The sequence below is a fragment of the Peromyscus eremicus genome, chromosome 10 (genome assembly GCF_949786415.1).
Source record: "Peromyscus eremicus chromosome 10, PerEre_H2_v1, whole genome shotgun sequence".
Taxonomy (NCBI): Eukaryota; Metazoa; Chordata; class Mammalia; order Rodentia; family Cricetidae; genus Peromyscus; species Peromyscus eremicus.
In genome coordinates, this window is record NC_081426.1 from 77431713 (window position 1) to 77454274 (window position 22562).

At 38.8% G+C, this 22562-nt stretch overlaps 1 protein-coding gene across 1 annotated transcript in view; it reads right to left on the minus strand.

The window, feature by feature from the left end:
- The window catches only part of LOC131920420 (transmembrane protease serine 11D-like), a 63922-nt gene that overhangs the window by 31142 nt on the left and 10218 nt on the right, over positions 1 to 22562 (minus strand). The window lies entirely within an intron of this gene.

Here is a 22562-nt window from a genome sequence, read left to right on the forward strand (position 1 = left end):
AATCTCTTAGCTTGTCCATGAATCTCATCATAGAAGCATAGTCCTAAGAATCAACCTGAACCCCACCAGGGTGTTCTTAATATTTTTCCTTTTGGAGATTTTGTTTGTTTGTTTCACCAAGCTGTTGACTTTTTGAAGTAGTTTGGTAGAATAATAAGAATGTCTGACCTATGGTGTAGAATTACTTTATATTTTTCTACCAGTCAATATATTTTGGGGTTTTTATTTGTTTGTGTTTTTGAGAGAGGGTCTTACTATGTATTTCTGGCTGGCTTGGAACTTGTAGACCTGTGTAGACCAAGCTGGCCTGAACTACTAGAAATCCATCTACCACTGCTTCCTGAATGATGGGACTAAGCATCTGAAACACAATGCCCAGCCCACAACTGTATGCTCTTAAGATTAATCACTAAAGATCTGTCATACCCAAGGCCTTCCAAACTTGATACTATCACAGCAATCCATCTTAACTAGGGGCCATGACCGAGGGTGTGCTGAGGAGAGACCACATTGAGTATGAAGGATGAAAGAGGAGAAAGGTGGGGTGGGGTGGAGTTGAAGATTAGAACAATAGCTTCCTTCAAGATGTTACTTCACATCATTACAGATGATGACGTGGACAAGGAAAGGAGCAAGGGCAGCAGTGATTCTCAACCTTCCTAGTGCTGCAACCCTTGGGTACCCTTCCTCACATTGTGCTGACCCCAATCATAAAATTATTTCCGTTGCTACTTCATAGCTGTAATTATACTACTATTATGAATCATAATGTAAATATGTGATGTTCAGGATATCTGATATTCAACCCTGTGTCGTTCTGCCCCCAAAGAGTTGAGAATCACTGGATTAGAGCCCTCCAACAGCAGATGAAGCATGTGACTTATTCCTTATGACTTCATAAACTGCAGTATAGGCCAACCAATTTGTATTAATATACTATCTCATATTACAGTAGGCATACCATTTTGAACAATCTGACTCACTGTCTCCTTTCCTCCAGGAGACACATGGCCATAGACACTGCCCTGGGAAGATCACCGGGCAGCTCCTTGTTTGGGTAGTCATCATGTTGTCATTTGCCTAAAGAAATGGGAATAACTGTTCCTATCTCACAAGGCTATTTGAAGATGAAATAAGGATATATAAGACATGATTAAAAATGTTCCTAATTAGATAGGTTAATCTGTGGATTCTTTCAGAATAGATATTTTTCATACTGTTGTTTCTGATGCTCTAGGCTCTGGAGGGGTCAGGCCTACTTCAGGGTTTTATAAATATTTATGATATGCACACATAAACTCCTGGGTATGTTTCATATTTTAAAACCTTACAGAACTGGGACTCTGTTACATTTAGGCAGATTCTAGTTTGACTTCCACTTTTTTTTTCTATTTGCTTTGAGACATTCTGAGGTGAGAAAAGAATTTTCTAAGGTGATCATTGGTTTCTTGAGTTTAGGTTTCAAGGCAGGGTTGCCCCGCAGTGCTTGAATTATGTCCAGATAACAGATTCATAAATGGTGCTCTTCTCCTTGTTGCAATACACTCTTTGTGTATTATGTGCTGTGGATGGGACCAGCGACACTTTAGAAGATAGAGGTGGATGCAGATTTGCCAACTTGCATTTTTATTGACTAGATACATTATAAATTAAAAATATGTTCCTGATTAAACATATCTCCTATGTTATAGTGTATTTAAATACATATATTAGGAAGGAAATTATCCAAGAATAATGCAATAAAGAGATAAAAAGATATAGCTTTACCTTTTTAATCAATTCTACTTCATCATGTTTATTTTGTTGTACTGATGAAAACTGGCTTTCCGAGTCCAACAGTTGGAAGAAAACTGGAATATTGACACAACTCTTTGAGCACAGTGGATTCTCTTGTCACCTCAGGGGGTTGTTGTGCCAGTTATATTCCTCAACAGGCCACAGTATTTGGGGTTTGTGAGCTCAGTAACTGTTAGTTACTGCTGAGTAGTAAGAGATAGAGTGGGCCGGGTGGTGGTGGCGGCGGCGGCGGCGGCGCACGCCTTTAATCCCAGCACTCGGGAGGCAGAGCCAGGCGGATCTCTGTGAGTTCGAGGCCAGCCTGGACTACCAAGTGAGTCCCAGGAAAGGCGCAAAGCTACACAGAGAAACCCTGTCTCAAAAAAAAAAAAAAAAAAAAAAAAAGAGATAGCGTGGAAGCCAGGGTGAACCCAAAGTTTCCAAAGGGTCAGTCTTCTACAGAATAACTATGGGCAAACTTTATTTCTAGAGGTGAAATCTGGTGTGGAGTAAGAGGTAATTAAAAACAAGGAGTAAGCTGAAGGTCAACAAAACCTCAATGTTAAAAACCAAAGGTTAGGTATAGCAGAATAGCATTAAGAATCATTTTACTGATTTTATTTTTAGGTCAGTAGTGTTTGAGTTTACCCTAGATCTCTGGTCTATCTAGTCTCTGGTTCATGGTTACAGAAACAGTGTCAGGTATGAGCTCCTTCTCATGGAGTGGGCCTTAGATCAAATCAGACATTGGTTGGCTCCTGCCACACGTTCTGTGCCACCACTCTCCTAGCATATTTTGCAGATGGGATAGGTTATAGGTCAAACCAAGGTTTCGTGGCTGGGTTGGTGTCCGTGTTTCTCTTTCAGTAGCCTGAAGAAGACCTTTCCACAACAAAGAGACCAGAACATAGGAGTGAGGACTCTAATGCCTTACCCAGACATCGTCAGAGAGGCTTCCTCTGGCAGCAGATCAAAGCAGATGCAGAGACCCACAGCCAGACATTATGTGGAGAGAGTCTAAATCAGAGGTCTCCGTTGAATTCCTACCCTCAGAGCTCGTGAAATCCCATGGAAGAGGAGGCAGAAAAAATTGTAAGAGCCAGAAGGGATGGAGGACACTAGGAGAACAAGGCCCCCTGAATCTACCAAGCAAGGTACATACTAGCTCACAGTAAGCATAGGGCCTACATGGGTCTGCATCAGGTCCTCTGCATATATATTACAGCTTTCAGTTTAATATTTTTATGGGACTCCTGACTGTGGGAGAGCGTGAGAAAGAGTCAGATCTCTGCCTCTTGGGACTCTTCCTCTTGTTAGGTTGCTGTGTCCAACTTTGGTATGATAGTTTTGCTTCATCTTTTATTTTTGTCATAGTTGGTTGTTATCACTTACAAGCCTATTCTTTTCTAATGAGAGACAGGAAGAGAGTGGATCTGGAGGGGAGGAGAGGTGGGAAAGACCTAAGGAGAGTAGAGGGAGGGGAATAATCAGAATCTATTGCATGAGAAAAGAATCTATTTTCAGTAAAAGAAAAAAAAGAATACAGTAAAATTTCTAAAATAGAAAAAGAAACAAAACAAAAAAGCAAAGTTTGGAGTCAGCACATGCTTCAGTTTGGATGAGCATTCCCTCCCATGGGAATGTCTTTGGAGCCAACTTTGCCTTTAGTTCACTGAAAACATCTTAAACAGAGAGACTGGGAAGCACCGTGAGACAGATGACTCAAGACACAAAGGGTGTGGAACCTAAATTACCTTAATCTCTCAAGGGACAATTACATAAGAATCGATTGTTCCACCCTGTAGAAACAGCTGAGGAAGTATCTGCTGTGTAACTCTGAGGTAAATCTCTGTCTGCAAGCTGCTGCTGATAAAGCTTATGGTAATTCCAGATGAACTGTAAGCTTTGTAAACTTACAAAAAGTATGTTCACAAACATTTGTTTGAATTTTGAGTTATATTGGAGTTGAAGTCTGTGTAAGGAAATAGTTTGCTTTCATTTCAGAGTCTTGACCAGCAAGATTTTCAGTGCTCGCATTAAAACAGAAAAAACAAATATTCATTTGCAGTATGATCACCATGATTACCCAGCCTCCTGTCTCCTATTGCCTTTTTAATAGCCTTATTGTGAAAACCTTGTGTCAGATGTTACACGTGTGGGCTGCTAACTTTCACAACAGTTTCATGAAGTCACTAGTAGAGTCCATCTGAATACAGGGAAAGTGAGGCTGAGAAAGTAAATTCTTCTTGATCAAGAATAGCAGAGCTGGAAATGGAAGCCAGGGAGGCTTCAACGAACCATCCCAAACTTCCTTACATATATGTCCTAAGTTACCAATATTTCAGAAGACAGGAAAGTGCTGGGTTTCTTGTCGCTCTTTATCTCATGTTGGGAAAAACAAGGATAACCACATCTCTTGATTGCCTTTCAAATGTCTAGAAATTTGTCTTACACATGGTATGTATGTATTTTATTGCGTAGGAAATATGTAGTACAGGAATTGATTTATTTTTAATTTGAAAATATATCTTAATATAGTATATGGAAACATTAAATTCTGCCATTGATATATAGATATACCTAGTATTTAGCTATGGATTAATAAATTTGATAGTTAATTCACATTATCTGTAAGAATGGAAACCTTAATGGCAACATACTTACTAAATCAGATATACATAATATTGTAAATACTGAACATTTTGACAATTCCATGTGCATTTTAGATGCTGGTTAGTTATGATATTCTCAGTGATTTGTGTCACAGTTCTTCTGATATGTAGTTTTTGCAGTGATCTTACCCCATGTTATAGATTTAGCAAGCACCCAGTAGAGTATCCTTAAGATATCGTCTTAGACTATAGTTCTCTCCATATTTTACACCATTTTGTTTCCACTTGTTCACTGAATAGTTTATGGATGTTCTACAATCATCTAAATGAACAGTTCATAGCCTCTTTCCCCAACACACACCATTTCTCATTTTGGTGACCATTACTACCTATACTCAGGAGTTAGCTTCACTCTGTCCCTTTTGGTTATGTCTCAATATAAAAGGTCACCAAACAATTCTTATTCTACTACCTAAGTCTTTTCCTTTGTAATCTCTATATCTTAACTCTGATCTAATAATTGCCTCATTAGTGATACTTGGAATACCTTTTTACTGGTCTCCTTGATTTTATAACTAATCAAATATTTAATTAAAAATATTTGGCAAGAGTCTACAATGTTCTAGTGATTGTTTTAGGTGCTGAGTACACAATAAACAAAACCCAATGAACATACTAGCTGCAATGGGCTAACTGTTATTGTTCTTTTAAAATTCATGTATTGAAATCTTAACCTCCAAGATGATGTGGCATTATAAAGTAGAGTTGGTGGAAGTGATTAAATTTATGAGGAGAGTGAACTCATTGGTGGGATCCATGTCGTGATAGAAAAGACTACATGGATCTCTCATGTGTGTCTCAAGACTGTGGTGAGAAAGTAGGGCTTCCATAACTCAAAAAATAAACACTCAATAGATTAAAATCTGCCAGGACCTCGATGTGGACTTCCCAGCCTCCAGACTGTGAGAAATAAACTTCAGTATTTTCTAAGCTACCTATTCTATACCGCTCTTTTATAGCAGCCTTCATGGAATAAGATCCGACCTTGGCAGTGAGGGCAAGAGTGGCAGACATGACAGAGGTAAGTGTGTAAAACAAAAGATAAAGCAGGAAATGGGGAAATAGTGTATATAAGGTGCTGAAAAGTTAGGGTAGCCAGGAAAGACCTACCAAAGAGGTGGCATTTGAATAAGGATGGTGAAAAATGGTAAACTAGACATGAAGGCAACAGAATGATCTAGGTAAAAAGAGTGGGAGAACCTGAACCTGGGTCCCCCTTGGTGTATTTTAGGGAAAGCAAGAAGGGAGGATCAATTAGACTGATGGTCACATGCATTTGGGGGTTGAGGGAAAGGGAAGGATAGTATAAGCAGGTAAACTTAGAGCCATTGGAACAGAGGGTCATGCCAGAGACAGGATTTTGGGTGTGGACACATAAAGGTCTACATTTGAGTGAGATTGGTATTTGAGGTTTTGAGAACAGAAACAGCATCAGATCTGTTCTTTCAGTCCATTCTTCTTGTTCCTGTTAGGGGAGTAGGAGGTCTGAGATGGAGTGGGAGAGAATTTAGGTTACCCAGCATTCAAGGTGAAAGATAACGGTGTCTTAGATAAGATGGTGAGTGGCCAGGGGAGTGCTCAGAGTCTAGGCATCTTTTAGATTTTGAGTCTAGAGAATTTGGGGATGATTTTGCTGAAAGGTCAAATTTAAGTTGAATATAGAATTTTTATTTCTTTCCAATCAATGCTTGAAAATACTTCTAGGTATTTTTAAAAAAGAAAAATCCCCCCTTTCTATCCCTCATTTGAAATGTGCCTGTCATTAAGATAGCATCTGAACTTTTTTATGTGACATTTAAGAATCATGATGGTCACCCTTGCCATTACACCTTCTGTGGGATAATGTGAGAAATCCATAGAGTCTGCTTAAAGGGTAAAGAAATTCATTAGGGAGGAAAACTCATTACAGCATGGGAGATTTATCATAGGGGCCTGAAGGGCTGAGTTACAGTCCCATGCTGTTCTTCTGCCTGGGCTGTCTCAGCATCCAAACCCATGAGAGAGAGAAGAGAGCAGCTTTTGTGTCTAGGGTCTTAAGAGTAGCCCCGAACCATTCCCAGGGGCAGGTATTTCAAGATCATAGGTTGGACAGTTATCTCTAGGGGCGGTGCTTCAAGGTCATAGACAGATCAGCTATCCACTACATCTACCCCCTTTGTCTAAATAAGAAAGTTCTGGACTCTGGACTGATAGCTGGGGAGTCTGCATGGGACCAAACTAGGCTTTCTGAATGTGGGTGAAAGTTGCATGGCTTGATGTGTTTGTGGGTCCCCTGGCAATGGGACCAGGACTTATCCCGGGTACACAAACTGGATTTTTAGAGCCCATTCCCAATGGTGAGATGCCTTATTCAGCCTTGATGCAAGGAGGAAGGGCTAGGTATGTTCCCAACTTGGTATGCCAGCCTGTGTTAACTACTCAAGGGAGGCCTTACCCTCTATGAGAAGGGAGTGGGGGAAGAAAGGGGGAAGGTGGTGGGGGAGCAGGAGAAGAGGGGGGAGGGGGAACAGGGCTTGGTATGTAAGAGGAAAGAATTTTTTAAATAAAAAGGAAAAAAAATAAGAAAGTTCTAACCTAATAAAAAACAATATACAATAGGAATGATTATCAAGTATTGTCCAGGAGAGGGGAAAGGTAATAACATAAACAAAAATAGAAATACAATTTGCAAGAACAAAATCAAACAAGAGACCTGCTATAGCTCTAGGGGTGGTTCTTCAAGGTCATAGGACAGCTATCCACTACAGTGGCATCCTCACCTGTCTGCATCCCTTTAGCCAGACTCAGTGTCTGTGTGTGGTACCTTCTTGGAAAATATTTGTATTTCATTGGCTGGCTTACTTATCCTTAAGAGAAATCAGGCATCATTCTTCAACACTGGGAAGTTCTCTTCTTTCCCACTAGTGCTGTGGGGTGTCTTTCTGTATGCTGTGAATATGTGTGGCTCTCATTGGATAATAAATAAAGCTGCATTAGCCTATGACAGGGCAGGATAAGGTTAGGCAGTACATTCAAACTAAAGATGGGACAAAGAAGGGTGTAATCCATAGAGATGCCAGCCGCCACCAAAGAAGCAACAAGATGCCAACAGACCGGTAACTCCACAGCCACGTGGCAACATATAGATTAATAGGAATGGATTAATTTAAGATGAAAGAGTTAGCTAGCCAGAAGGTGAAGTCATAGGCCATACAGTTTGTAATTAATATAAGCCTCGGTGTGATTATTTTATGAGCAGCTGTGAGACCTTAGGGTCAGGTGGAACACAGGAAAATTTAAGAATATGTTGCTTTGGAAAAGAGGTTCTGCTTTTCTTTCCACAGAAGATGAGAAGCTGTGGATTCCTTCCAGGCTAATATGGTTCCATCAAGGAAGACCCCCTGAGAGGTCTCCAGATGATCCAACATCCAGAACAGCTTCAAGGCAACTGGCTCAGAAAATACAGCCTCACAGACTACTCTAGTCAGGACTTGACCATAATTCTAAAATTTCCTTTGTCTTCCCAAAGACTACCAGTGTCCCCAATCAGCAGGAAGTAGCCTAGAAAACTATACCCACATTCCCCAAAAATGGATAATGGATGTTTGTCTTTGTTTAGGGGTTGGCTACAAATTGTTATTGGTCATAGTCAATCTCTTTCTGAAAGAAAAAAGGGAGATATATTATAGATATGATAGGACAAAAGGGTAGATTATTGAATAAACAACTTGTCTAAAATGTTTTACATTGCTATGGATTTTAGTTTATTGATACAAATTTAAAGTTAATTTTGTTATACTGTATATATTTCTACTACTCTTGTTTAAGGTATGTTTATGCAATTCATTTTAAAATTGTAATGTATAATTAAGAAAGACAGATTCATAATTAGTCATCTATGATAATCAAACTTATAGTCATGTTAGTTTTCTAGGTATACATAGATATATTTCAATTAGGTAGGTAATCTTCAAATATTTCAAAGACCTACAGAATATGGCATTTAAAATGTTTTAAGAACTTAGACTTTTCTGAACAATGAGACACATCTGCTCCTGACAGCACCAATTACTTCAAAGAGGATGATGGGCATCGAAGAAACTCATTATGGAGTTTGTTTTCTTTGGAGCAAAAGTTAGCCACTGGGCATAAAAGTGCCCTTCCTTCAATCGCTTGACAGGATGCTGTATAAGCTGGACATGCAGGACCCATAGGAACGTGACCACTGAACTTTGCAAGGCAAGATGGTCCTTCAGGTTCCTGCTTCAGAGAAGAAACTGCCAGATATTCTACAAGACACTGGGAGAAGCGACTGATGAACTTTGCCAGAATGGGTGGAACAGTCCTTAAAATTTCCTGCTTCACTGAAAGCTACACCAGGTGTGTAGGCTGAAGATAGATGCCCCCACATTACAGAGGAACTTTGGATGACTGTCCAGGCAGCCAGATGTCTCTGTCATTTCTAGAAATATAGAAGTTGCTTGCAATGCACTTCCTGTTTACTCAGGTAATACAATATCATTCTGGGGTTTTTGATCGTGTTAAAGACTAGATTGTTATAATTATAGTTTTCCTTAGTCATGGTAAAAGGTAAATTAGATATGAAACTGTAGACTCACAAAAATAGGGTAGATGATAGAATATTTTCTTTAATTTTGCCAAACATAAATAGACTAGACATTATAACTGTAATTCTTGCTTGATAACTGTTTTGTTATATATAATTTTACTATGTTAAATTTAAAACCTTCCCTTTTAGTTAGACAGAAAAGGGGAAGTGCTGTGGGATGTCTTTCTGTATGCTGTGAATATGTGTGGCTCCCATTGGATAATAAATAAAGCTCCACACTGCTATCCCTCATCTAGTCTCATAAGGCTTGATATGTTTTTGTCCTCTCTTCTACATGTTCACACATCAAACAAAGGCATTTCTGCCAGTTTTCACTCACTGAATACTTGCTCAGGAAAAGTATCTCTGAATGTTCTTTCTTAGTCTATGTTCTATGACTAGCGCAGGACCATGGAATTTACACAAGCATTGTTAATGGGAAAATTGAAAAAAGACTCTACAAAAAAGATTTCAAAAATAATTTTACAGTAGTTTGGAGAGACTCTTAAAAATTAGAGGGCACATTGTGCATTGTAGCTTTGAACGCTGATGAGTAGAGGTTTAAATCAGGGAACAATCTCTACCAACTATTAAATACTCACTATGTGCCTGTGCTGTCCTGGGCTTTCCTACATCATCTCATCTAATTCTCATAAAAGAAATGTGCTTTATGGATGAGGAAACAGCGGCTTAGGGATTAAATTACTCAGCTAGTAAGTGACAGAGCTGTCATATGAATCCGGGTTTGTCAAGTTCAGTTTGCCAAGGTCCACATCAGATGGGAGGAGAGTGTCTGCTAATTATATGTTTTCATTAACACTCATCACACTTGCTACCTCTATTGTTGACATTAAAAGATGGAAAATCCAAACATACTTTACAGAACTTCTCTTATGGAATATACAAATAAAATGTGTTTATATTACATGTTAGAGTTGTGAAGAATATAAGAGCTATGTCCAAATGAAGAGACTTTACTTTAGTCAGTCTCAACTCCAGGTAGGTTTTTGCCATATTCAGGCAGTGGGAACTATCCAATGAAGTGGTTTAGATTTTACTTTTTTTAAGTTAAAGAATTCTTTGTTTAAACAAAGTCTCATTTGGAATCTAAACTTTAAAACAGATCAAAATAGAGAATCTTCTTTGTGGGAATGGGCTCTCTGTTTCCTGTTTTACTAGTTGAACTCTTTCATTTGTTTTTTGTTTCATTTCTTTTGATAACCTTAAGTAAACAGAATACTCTGTAAAAAGAAAGAAGGCAGCATTCCTTAGGATTGTGTAACTTGATGGCAGCCATCACCAGAGTCATGGCTTGTTGAATGTATTTGCTTAGTAGAGAATTCTCAGTTCATATGGAAGAGAAGAATTCTATACTTGAATGAAAAATCTGTATCATGCTGTTAAAATCTATTTTCCTTTAATGATTTGTATTCTCACTTCTTTTTTATCTTGAATTGCACTTAAATTCATTTAGTTTTCTTGATGATGTAAACCACTCTATACACTTAAAGATGCAGAGGCAGGAAATGTGAGGGCCTATATGTTTTGGGAGAACTAAAAAAACTCAACTTCCTTAAAGGGGTGTCCTTTAGGCTGCATTGTGGCTCCCTTCTGAGGCAGACAGCTTGGCAGGGAACATGGGCTTCACTTTATCCCCCAGTCTTCCACTGGAAAGCTACATATTTTATACACTGTTCAAACTGCACAGCTGGACAGCGATGCAGGATAGTATTAAAAATGCACAGCTAGACAGTAACGCAGAACACTGTTCAAACTGTACAGCTAGATAGCAGTGCAAGTGTGTCTTGCAGAAGCTGTCTGGAGAATTAATCTTCTCATAAAGACACTATGTATATGTGTTTTTGTGCATGTCTACTCATGTGTGTGCACGCATATGTGTATGAGATGAAGAGGGAGGGACGTTAAGGGAAAGAGAGTTGATGATGGTTAATGAATACTTGTTACCCGTGAACCTTGGAATATGAGTCCTGTTGCTTCATAGGCTGGTCATTTTGGCTTTCTGGAATTCAGTGTATGATCACAATAGACAAATTGCTTTACTCTTAGGAGGGAGATAAGTGCCTTTCATTTGATGCACAGGATAGTTTTCGTTTTGAATGACTTCTTTTCATATTCTGGAAGTTCTTTGGCATGCTTCTCCACACTCTAATATCATTATTATTTTATTATATAATAGATGTGTGTTCCAAGATGCTTTATAGCAGTTAAGAAAATGTTTTCATTACATCCTAGTTTTTTTTTTTTAATTATGTGTGTGTGGTGCATGTATATATCATTTGATGTGTGCAGGTACACACCCAATAATGCACATGTGGAGCTCAGAGGAGGACTTCAGGTGCTTCCCTCTATCACTCTCTATTGAGTTGTTCATGGAATCTGAAGCTCTACGCTTTCACTTCACTGGCCAGCAGACTCCCGAGATCCACTTGTCTTCCGCTTCAGCATTGAGGTTACAGGCAGGTGCAGCCAGGCCTGGCTGATTCTCTTGTTTTCACAGCAAGTTCCAACCCACAGAGCCAACTCCCTAGATCTACATTCTTCATTTTGAGGGATATACCTTAGACTTGTAAAAATAATTATTAAATAAAGCAATATTTTAGACCCTGTTCACCACAGTGAGTCAAAGCTGAGAAGGTCTTGGGACAGAAAGTATCTTTTATGCCTTCTTATCTTGAAGTTAAGGCTTAAGCTTTAAAAAAGAGTATGAGAGGCCAAATTTGACTACATTAAAAATAATTTGACTGGAATAAAAATAAAGATTCTATTATATAAACTTCTAGATGAAAGTGGCCAGTAACACATTAAAACACAACCCAGTTATGACAGTGTGTGTATAAAATTTAAGCAGCCATGAATTAATATTTAAAAACATAGCACCATGGTCCTATTTACACATGAGACTAAAATTTTAGTGATACATGAACCAGGATAAGTGAAACTTTGCTGTGGCTTACCAAATGAAATGAAGGAACTATGAATTTTGGTCTGAGATTTTTACTAGCAGATGCTAATTCTTAATATAATAACTTGTAGTGATGAATGAAAATAAACTAAATGTTCACGCTCAGTGCTTAGGTATGTGGTTATTTAAACAGTGGATTGAAGGACCACACCTACTTCATTAAACCATCAGTCAGTAGGGGATTATCTCATGTACTTAGGGCATGGTATAATGAACCTAAGGTCAAATGTTTAATTTTCTATAGATTTTTTCCCCCTACTAGTTCTTAGCTATAGCCTGGATACTCATTCTTATTTGTTTTTCAAATAGGTGCTACTTCTGTAGTAATTCCTCCTCTCCACCAAAAATAAACAGGAGGGAGATGGGACAAAAAGAAAGGGAAAGAAATATCGAATTGAGTGAGATGGTCTAGGAAGAAAGCTACATCACCTCTGAGCTATACTGATCACTCCACTAAAGATGTCAGCAAATTTTGTATATTTTAATACCTCTAGTTTTCTTTTTCTTTCTTTCTTTTTTTTTTTTTTTCCGAGACAGGATTTCTCTGTGTAGCTTTGCGCCTTTCCTGGAATTCACTCTGTAGTCCAGGCTGGCCTCGAACTCACAGAGATCCACCTGGCTCTGCCTCCTGAGTGCTGGGATTAAAGGCGAGCGCCACCACTGTCTGGCTACTTCTTGTTTCTCCAACAATTAATTTGTTGATGTAATTCTGTTTCTCCAGTATCTTGGAAAACTCTGGATATATGTCTTGAAATGTTTTTTCCTCTTAATTCTGAGTTCTCTGGAGAGTCACTACATCCAGGAATTTCTGATACAGCCCTGTATTTCCTTGTAATTCTGATGTCATTTCTTACTTCACTTGCTTCTTCTGCTTCACCCCTCTGGGCTTCCTGGCTAGGCACACTAGGCACTCCTTAGCGTGGAGGCTTGGCTCTTCCCTTGGCCTGGAGCACTCTTGCCTACTTTCAGTCATCGTTCGATTGACATCTCAATATCTTCATAGCCGCCCTATTTAAAATTGTACTTTATTATTCTGAAGAGAACTGTAGCTTACTGATACCTATACAGTTTGCTTATTTTATCGTGTGCTTCCTTACATTGCTTTAAAAGTTCCTTAAAGGCTAGGGTAAATCTAATTTCCTACTAACCCATGAGTAAAGTCTTTATTTTAGAAGACAGTGTCCCATTGCTCTGGCTTTTGTTTTCCTTTTGAAGTGTGTTTTTAAACTGAAAAGCTAGCAAATTGTTTAGTTACATCCCCCCTCTAAAAAGCAAAAACAAAATCCAACTCCACAAACCAGGTGGTAGACTAAGACTCCAGACAACACATTCAAAGCTGAGAAGATTAAAAATAAAAATAATGAAGACAAAACAAGTCCTCAAGGCCATTCAGGGAACCTAGCTATGTACAAGCATGCCAACAACAGTGATGTAGCCTCACTCCAGAGGCCAGAACACATCCTAACAACCCACTCAAACTTTAGCTTGTCTTTTTCTTGCTTCTGACTAAGGCATAGGAATCATCCTTTGTTAATTCTGTGACAGAGTGCTTACAATAAGTTGTCTTATTTACAATGCTGACTTTGAAATGTTCACTGAAGGTAACCGGACAATGGACTAGGCAGAAATTACTTTAAAGAGAGAAAGAAAGCCCCAAACTCCACTTCCTGGCAAGAATGTGCAGTTCACTTTTATTTAGAGTCAAGAAAAACAGAAACTTTGATACATAGCAAAAGAAAAGCAGCCACAGAGCTGACGTGTGCTGGAACTGCATGTATTGAGGACCGGGCTGTGCTGCTCCAACTATGTGCAAATGTGTTGTTGACTCTTCTCTAACAGTGACCATTATTAACACAGCAACACAACTAGCAGTTGGAACAATCCTTCTAGAGTTGGTATCAGGCACAGCCCTTCTCCTCACAAGACTGGTTGCTTTGTATTGCCGGGCTTCCTTCTCCAGTATAACATGTTAGGTATTTAAGGTTTTCCAAATATCTTAAGGAGCTTCCCTCTTACTCTCATTGGCAACAGTCTTGCAGGTAACATCAAGCAAACCTTTGATGTCTAAGTAGGTTGCAGCAGAATAAGTTTACAAAAATATCCCTTAGTCAACTTTCATGACTTCTTGGTCCCAAACAGACTTATCATTTGTCTGCTTTTCTTTGTTCTCATCATCACCAGGAAGAGAAGAGCCATCCTCGTGAGGGCTGTACCACTTGAATGACATTTTTATTTTAACTAAAAATTGTTGGATTTGGTAGTAAAGGAACAGGTTCATCATCTCCTTCATCATCCATTCCCAAATCTTCTAATAAGATATTAATGGTCATAGATTGTTTGTTGATTTCTATATCAACTTCAAATATCTTTTCATTAAACTCTACAATTTAATTGAAGGCATGGTGTTCAGTTTCAAGACCATGCACCCATGGCTGATAGTTGCAAGGTAGCATCCACAGGACAAGAAAAAGACAAGGTCACTTGCTCTGGTTTCTTAATATTCAACCTGTTCAAGAAGTGTTCAGAGAAAGACCTTGGCTAAGGAACAATTCACTCATGATATTAAAAAGATGATAAAAGAATTCCACATATACCAAAGACATGTCTTTATTTGGGAATTTGTTTTATTTTATATATGTGAGTGTTTTGCCTGTGGAGGTCAGAAGAGGGCATCAGATTCCCTGCAACGACCATGTGAGTTCTGAAATCTAAACCTGGATCCTCTGAAAGAGCAAAAAGTTCTCTTAACCACTGAGCTATCTTTCTAGCCCCAGCCACGGAATTTTGAAATAATAATACAAAAATGAAGTGCTATTGTAGCACATCATGTATTAGCACATCAATATAGTCATGGCATTGATCTGTCCCCCTTCTGGTGATAATAAACTGGAAGACAGGACATTCCTTGGCTGTGGAAGGCTTATTCAAATAAATTTGGACATTCTTCCTTTTAAAATCAGAGTTCTGATGCAATTTTTCTTTTAAATAAAATTATTTATTGTTCCCACCCTTCAATCGAGTCCTCCTCTGTTTCTGTTTAGTAAAGGACAGGTCTTCTCTGAGTCTGATACAGTTTTTTAACCATCATTTGCAAAATGAAAATGTCCAGATACTTGTTTTTGACCTTTGTTATTTATGATATTTTAGACTAAGTAGGGATAGGTCATCTGTCTGTTTATCTGTCTATCTATCTATCTATCTATCTATCTATCTATCTATCTTTCTATCTAACCATCCATGTTGTAACTTATGCCTCACCTAGCAAGTGGTTTACCTGGGAAGATGTTGTAGACTACTGAAAGACTATTGATGGACACAGTATCATAAGAACTTCAAATTGCCCCTCACTCAACATGTGGCATATTTTATTATAGAGTCAGTTGTATATTTATTCACAGAAGGCATCTAAAGACTACTTAATGTTTCTGTGATAAGTCTTTAATGATTTTAAGATACGTTTTTCTTACCGCTCTATTGCAATATGCATTTGTTTTTCTAAGAAGGCTATATTTAATGATACTATAGAGTTGTACAGATAGTAGGTCCTTTTGTCCATATGTGATACCATGAAGTTTGTGCTTGCAAATGGACACAGTACCATTCTGATAAAGGAGTTGTACCATTAAACAAAGCTTACTTGGGTGGTCTGAAAGCAACACTGCCAACAGAAACACTTCTGGAACTTTAAGATCTTGGTATTTCATGTGGATGTATCTAGAAGTCACGTACATTTTTGCATGTGTATGCAAGTGTGGTATGTGTACATGGGTGTTTGTGTTCACATGTGTGCATGCACATATCTATGGAAAATCAGATTCAGCTTTGTGTGAGTTTCTCTATAACTCTACATCTTACATACAGAGTCAGGGTCTTACAAGGAAGCTGACGATCTGGAATTCCTGCTAGTCTAGCTAGTCAGCTTGTCCTGGGCATCCCTGTCTCTGCTTACTATGGTGAAACTACTGTGCCAACCAGGTTTTACTTAGGCACTGAGAAGCAATTGTTTGAAGCTGACACTTGTTTGGCAAACGCTCAACCACTGAGCCACCTCCCCAGCGCCAGTTATTATAAGTTCTTAAAGTGACAGGTACAATTACCTCATTGTCTCTATTGTTGTCAAAGAACTTGTCCCAGTGTTCAGAAAGTCCTGACACAGGCTGTCTTACAGCCTAATTGATTGGTTAGCCAGAAGGAACAAAGCATATACTCTAGAGGGCACTGTTGTACAATGTCAGTATTGTATTTCTGAATTCTAGAAAGAGAAACACATGAAGTCTGCCAAGTTTCGAAGCAAAAAAATGATTACTTGACTGGAGATTTGTTCCTTGCCTGTTTCCAAAGACGTCTCAAGTAATATTTCTTTTCTATCTGGATTTAGTTTTCAAATAGACAAGTCTTATTTTTCCCTTATTTTTATTTTTAAAAAGATGTTCTTTCACCTTTACAGACATCAATCTCATTTTGCTGCTATTTGAAAATTATGAATATTTATGATGGTATGTGATATTTAGTTATCAAGAATGCTTCTTTTGGAAATGAATATATTGAATACTTAAGTGTCTTTTGGGATAAAACTTCTGAAATCTGATTTTGTTGAGAGTTGCATACACAAAATTGTACTAAAGACCATTGAATTGCACACCTAAATATATAAACTATTCAAATTTATCTTTAAGTGACTGTTGAAAATTACAATAACAAAATTGTCAAGGTTTCTGCAAGTAATCGACAATGAAGGTGGACTGAACTTCAGAGACAGAAAAATGACTCAGAAACCCTTTCAGTTCAGGACTCCAGGCCAGTTGGCAGGCAACAGCTCCAAGAGGGATATTAAATGTGTGGTGGGTGGGGGAGGGGTGTTAATGTTGATGGTAAGCAATTTGTTACACAAAACAGTGAAAGCGTCAACGATTTGGGATGATTTTCTTCTTACACAATGTAAAGCTCTTAACTCTTAGGATAATGTTCCTCCCACTCCACTTGCTTGCATTATCTTTTACTAGGTGGAGTCACTAACAGTTCATTAGAGATTGCTCATGAACCCGGAAGACCTCCAAAGGTGAAGCACATATTTCCCTCACCTGTCACATGTCAGAATGGAGAAAATGCCAGAGGAGTAGGCATATTGTGTCCCTCACTATATTGTGCACCCTAATAAAGCTTATCTGAGGATCAGAGGAAAAAGCCAGCCACTATATTACACATAGAAGTCAGGTAATGGTCGCACACTCCTTTTATCCTAGCATTCAGGAGGCAGAGATCCATCCCGATCTCTGTGAGTTCAAGGCCACACTGGGGAACAGTGCCAGTCATGGTGACACATACCTTTAATTCCAGCACTAACCATAGAGGTCTGGAGGTCTGCACAGACAGACAGGAAGTGATGTAGCTGGGCAGAGAGAGGATGTGAGGTGCAGAACAGAAAGGCATATAGGCGTGGGTATACAGGAAGTCTCTTTGGCTGAGAATTTCCAAGTGGTAAGAATGTGGCTGGCTTCTTTCTGCTTTTCTGATCTCTCAGTGTTTACCCCAATATCTGGCTCTGGGTTTTGTTTTTTGTTTTTTTTTTATTAAATAAGACCGTTTAGCAATTCATCTTACAGAGGAGAATCAAAGACTCACAGTTACACTCAGGCTGCTGATGCTAGAATAGCTGCCGTCCTGTGACTATACCTCAGCTCTATTCCTTCCTTCCCTCCTGCGCCTGTTCTCAAACTAATCTGAGCACATAAACATTTATATCTGAATGGCCTAGCACTTTAAAAGTACACAGTGTTCTCAGAGCTTAGGAAAGTTCTACTTTGAGACTTGCCCAAGGCAGGAAAGAAAACACGGCACATCTGGCTTAGAGAATACGTTTACTCCTATCTAAGTACACACAAAAAAATTTTTTTTGCTATACACTTCCATATTAGAAGGCAGCTATCTTTTTTTTTTATTTTGCAATAAAATTCAGTTCTACATATCAGTCACGGATTCCCTTGTTCTCCTCCCTACCGCCCCCCTCACCTTCCCCTCAGCCCACTCCCCATTCCCACCTCCTCCAGGGCAAAGCCTCCCCCAAGGACTGAGATCAACCTGGTAGACTCAGTCCAGGCGGGTACAGTCTCCTCCTCCTAGGCCGAGCCAAGCATCCCTGCATAAGCCCCAGGTTTCAAACAGCCAACTCATGCAATGAGCACAAGACCTGGTCCCACTGCCTGGATGCCTCTCAAACAGACCAAGCCAATCAACTGTCTCACCCATTCAGAGGGCCTGATCCAGTTGGTGACCTCTCAGTCATTGGTTCATAGTTCATGTGTTTCCATTCGTTTGGCTATTTGTCCCTGTGCTTTATCCAACCTTGGTCTCAACAATTCTCGCTCATATAAACCCTCCTCTTTCTCACTAATTGGACTCCCAGAGCTCCACCCGGGGCCTAGCCATGGATCTCTGCATCCAGATCCCTCAGTCATTGGATGGGGTTTCTAGCACGAACATTTAGGATGTTTGGCCATCCCATCACCAGAGTAGGTCAGTTCGGGCTGTCTCTCGACCATTGCCAGCAGTCTGTTGTGGGGGTATCTTTGTGGATTTCTGTGAGCCTCTCTAGCACTTTGCTTCTTCCTATTCTCATGTAGTCTTCATTTACCATGGTCTCCTATTCCTTGTTCTCCCTCTCTGTTGTTGATCCAGCTGGGATCTCCTGCTCCCCCAAGCTCTCTTTCCCTCGACCCTCACCCTTCATTACCCCCACTCATGTCCAGGCTGTTCATGTAGATCTCATTCCATTTCTCCGTCATTGGGCGAGCCTCATGTCTTTCTTGGGGTCCTGTTTTCCAGGTAGCCTCCCTGGTGATGTGAGTAGCAGTCCAGTCATCCTTGTTCCACATCTAGTATCCTCCTATGAGTGAGTACATACCATGTTTGTCTTTCTGAGTCTGAATTACCTCACTCAGGATGATTTTTTCTAGATCCATCCATTTGCCTGCAAACCTTATGATGTCATTGTTTTTCTCTGCTGAGTAGTATTCCATTGTGTATATATACCACATTTTGTTTATCCATTCTTCAGTTGAAGGGCATCTAGGTTGTTTCCATGTTCTGGCTATTACAAACAATGCTGATATGAACATAGTTGAACAAGTGCTCTTGGGATATGATTGAGCATTCCTTGGGTATATGCCCAAGAGTGGTATAGCTGGATCTTGGGGGAGATTGGCATAGGAGATCACATCCTAAATATAACACCAGTAGCACAGACACTGAGAGAAACAATCAATCAATGGGACCTCTTGAAACTGAGAAGCTTTTGTAGAGCAAAGGATACGGTCAACGAGGCAAAGCGACAGCCTACAGAATGGGAAAAGGTCTTCACCAACCCCACATCTGACAGAGGACTGATATCCAGAATATATAAGGAACTCAAGAAATTAGACATCAAAATGCCCAACAGTCCAATTAAGAAATGGGCTATAAGCAGTGCGATGGTGGCGCACGCCTTTAATCCCAGCACTCAGGAGATAGAGCCAGGCGGATCTCTGTGAGTTCGAGGCCAGCCTGGGCTACCAAGTGAGTCCCAGGAAAGGCACAAAGCTACACAGAGAAACCCTGTCTCGAAAAAACCAAAAAAAAAAAAAAAAAAAAGAAATGGGCTATAGAACTAAACAGAGAATTCTCAACAGAGGAAACTCAAATGGCTGAAAGACATTTAAGGAATTGCTCAACATCCCTAATCATCAGGGAAATGCAAATCAAAACAACTCTGAGATACCACCTTACGCCTGTCAGAATGGCTAAGATCAAAAACACTGAAGACCCCTCATGCTGGAGAGGATGTGGAGCTAGGGGAACTCTCCTCCACTGCTAGTGGGAATGCAAGCTTGTACAACCACTTTGGAAATCAATATGGCACTTTCTTAGACAATTGAGAATCAATCTTCCCAAAGAAGGCAGCTATCTTAAAGCTTTATAAAGCAGTCACTTCATATGGTTCTTCTTACATTTTAATATATATTTGAATTATCTACTAAAATGTATATTTTAAGTTAGTGACTTTGGATGCAAAACTCTTCCACTCCAAGGAGCTTCCAAATTATGTACAAGTATTACATTATTTTACAGCAGAGATTTTAGAAACAATTGGACTACAGAAGTTCAAAGACAAAATGAAGAGATTTTTATTGACACACATGAGTTCTCTGTCTCTTAAAATCATCCAATAGACAACCTTCTGCTTTTGGATCACTAAAAGAGTTCAAAGCTTTATCTTATTGCTCCATTAAAATATATTAACCCTAATATAAAGTGATGTATAATTTAATTTTTATAGAAAGTAAAGGGAAGAAGGGTTAGGGGTGTCTACATTCAGGTCATAGTGATGAGATTTGTATTCCTTTCCATTCATCACTGTCTCTACAAAGTATGTCCCAAAGAGATGAGGAATCGGTACTCTGAATGAATACAGGACAATGGTAGTATTGCTGCAAATGTGTGTATTCACCAGTATCACTTGATTGTCATATATAGACCTAGATTTAAAAATGTTCTTGATAATTGTCAAGAGGTTAATCTTATTTAGTTTCAATAGAAGAGTATATGGCAAGCACTTTAAATTCGTTTAAAGTGTTGGGGTCAGCAATGGAGAGATGGGAAGTGAAATGCTATGAATGATGGAGTAGGAGGAAGACTGAGGTATAGATCATTAAATGTACAAGTTTTAGTTGTAAAAATTCATGGACAAAAATCTTGAATTAGAAAAGATAGTTTAAAATATATTGGGTGAAATAAGTCAAGGGAGATGATAGAAATGGATTGGGACCATTCTTTCAGAACAGCTGACCGGTAGTTGCTACCTATAACTAAGGGAGGAGAGCTGAGATGGAGCCCCATATGTATTTTCCATGGTTAATTTTGTTTAATTATTCTATCTAGTAAATGGCCATTGTTCTCATAGACAAAACAAAAGGTAGCTTATAGTGAATCATCGACCATGCCTAAGATTAACCAATTCAAATACTTTTAAGTAATATTTACTTTCATGAATGTATTTTTAAGTACCATCTTGTATTGTTTTCAGAAGCAAAGGAAATAACTGGGCTGCTCTGGATCATTTTCCCAGGATGGTTATCTTCATAATGAAATGAACAGAGTTCCATGCTTTATGAAACAAAGATTCCAAGGCCTTTGCAAAAATTACCCTTTCTCAGACCCCATGAGAGATGCTGCATGATGTTCCTTTATCTTGGGAAGCAGTTTTCATGGGGTCTTAGGGGACCACTATGATCATCTCAACCTGTTTGACACACAGAAATCCCTTCTCTGGACTTCGTTTTTCTTCCGTGTCATTTGGATAAAGAATCATTGAGGTTTCTGGAGACTATCACACTTGCTTCTCTCATCATTCCTTTACATTGAAGGGACCTCCTTGGTTCCGTGAACTTTCCATGAAGTGGATGCTCCCATCTCTAGTCCAGGCTCCCAGGCTTTGTCAACACTATGTTCCCAACAGGAGTATGTAATAGAAGTGGAGGAGAAGAATGGGGAGAGTAATCTGCTAAAACATATTCTATTCATAATGATAACTTAAATGCTACTTAAATAAGGAAAACATGTCTGTCTGCTCACATGTCAATTACTAGTTTTTCCATCTCTTCAATTGTCCTGCACTAGACTGTAAAATCAATGGGGGCTGGACGGAGGCAGACATTATAGTTACTTAAGAATCTAGACTTGAGTCTAAGCTAACTGGATTCACATCCAGATTTTATCATTTACCTGTTATGTGAACCTAGGAAATTTCCTAACTCCTTAATATCCTTATCTGCTAATTAGAGGCAGCAAGAGTCAACGTCAAGTTGTATAAGGATAAATGAGTTAAAATTTTTGTTAATCAACTAGGATAGATAGTATTTGGTTCTTGGTTGGCCCTATACTAGGGTTTGGTATAGTAAAACAAAAGGAAACAAAAAACAAACGCAGGATTGACTGCTTTGTTTCCTACCATATCATCCTATGTTTTCAGTAAGTGAGCCTGTACAGGATGTATGTGATGGAAATGAAGCCTCATCCACTCTTCGATTCTGCCACATTTTCTAACATTGAGTGGAAAACCAGGTATCAAAGGGATTCTTTCATATTTTCTTAAACAATGCATCTGTTTATTCAATTGTTTCTGTTTTTATGTAAAACAGAAATGCATATGAAAAGCCATACATATAAAGCTCAAGATCTTTAATTACTACACAGGTAATAAAGAAAGTTCAGTTGTGACAGCTATGGGCTTTGCCGTCACACAGTCCTATTTGACTACTAGAATGTGACCTTTAGTTTCCCTGTGCAAAAACTAAAAAATAAAAGAGGATGATTACTTAGGAATTGTGATGATGAAATGACATACTGTTTATAAAGTACGAAGAAGTCAGCATATGTCCAATAAACAGTACATGTTATCTTTTCCTTTATGTAAATCCTAGTTTTAGTTGGAAATGTTATAATTTTAACATGCAATAGAACTGATATATAATTAAAAATACTTTTAACATTTTTTTACAAAATTATTTAA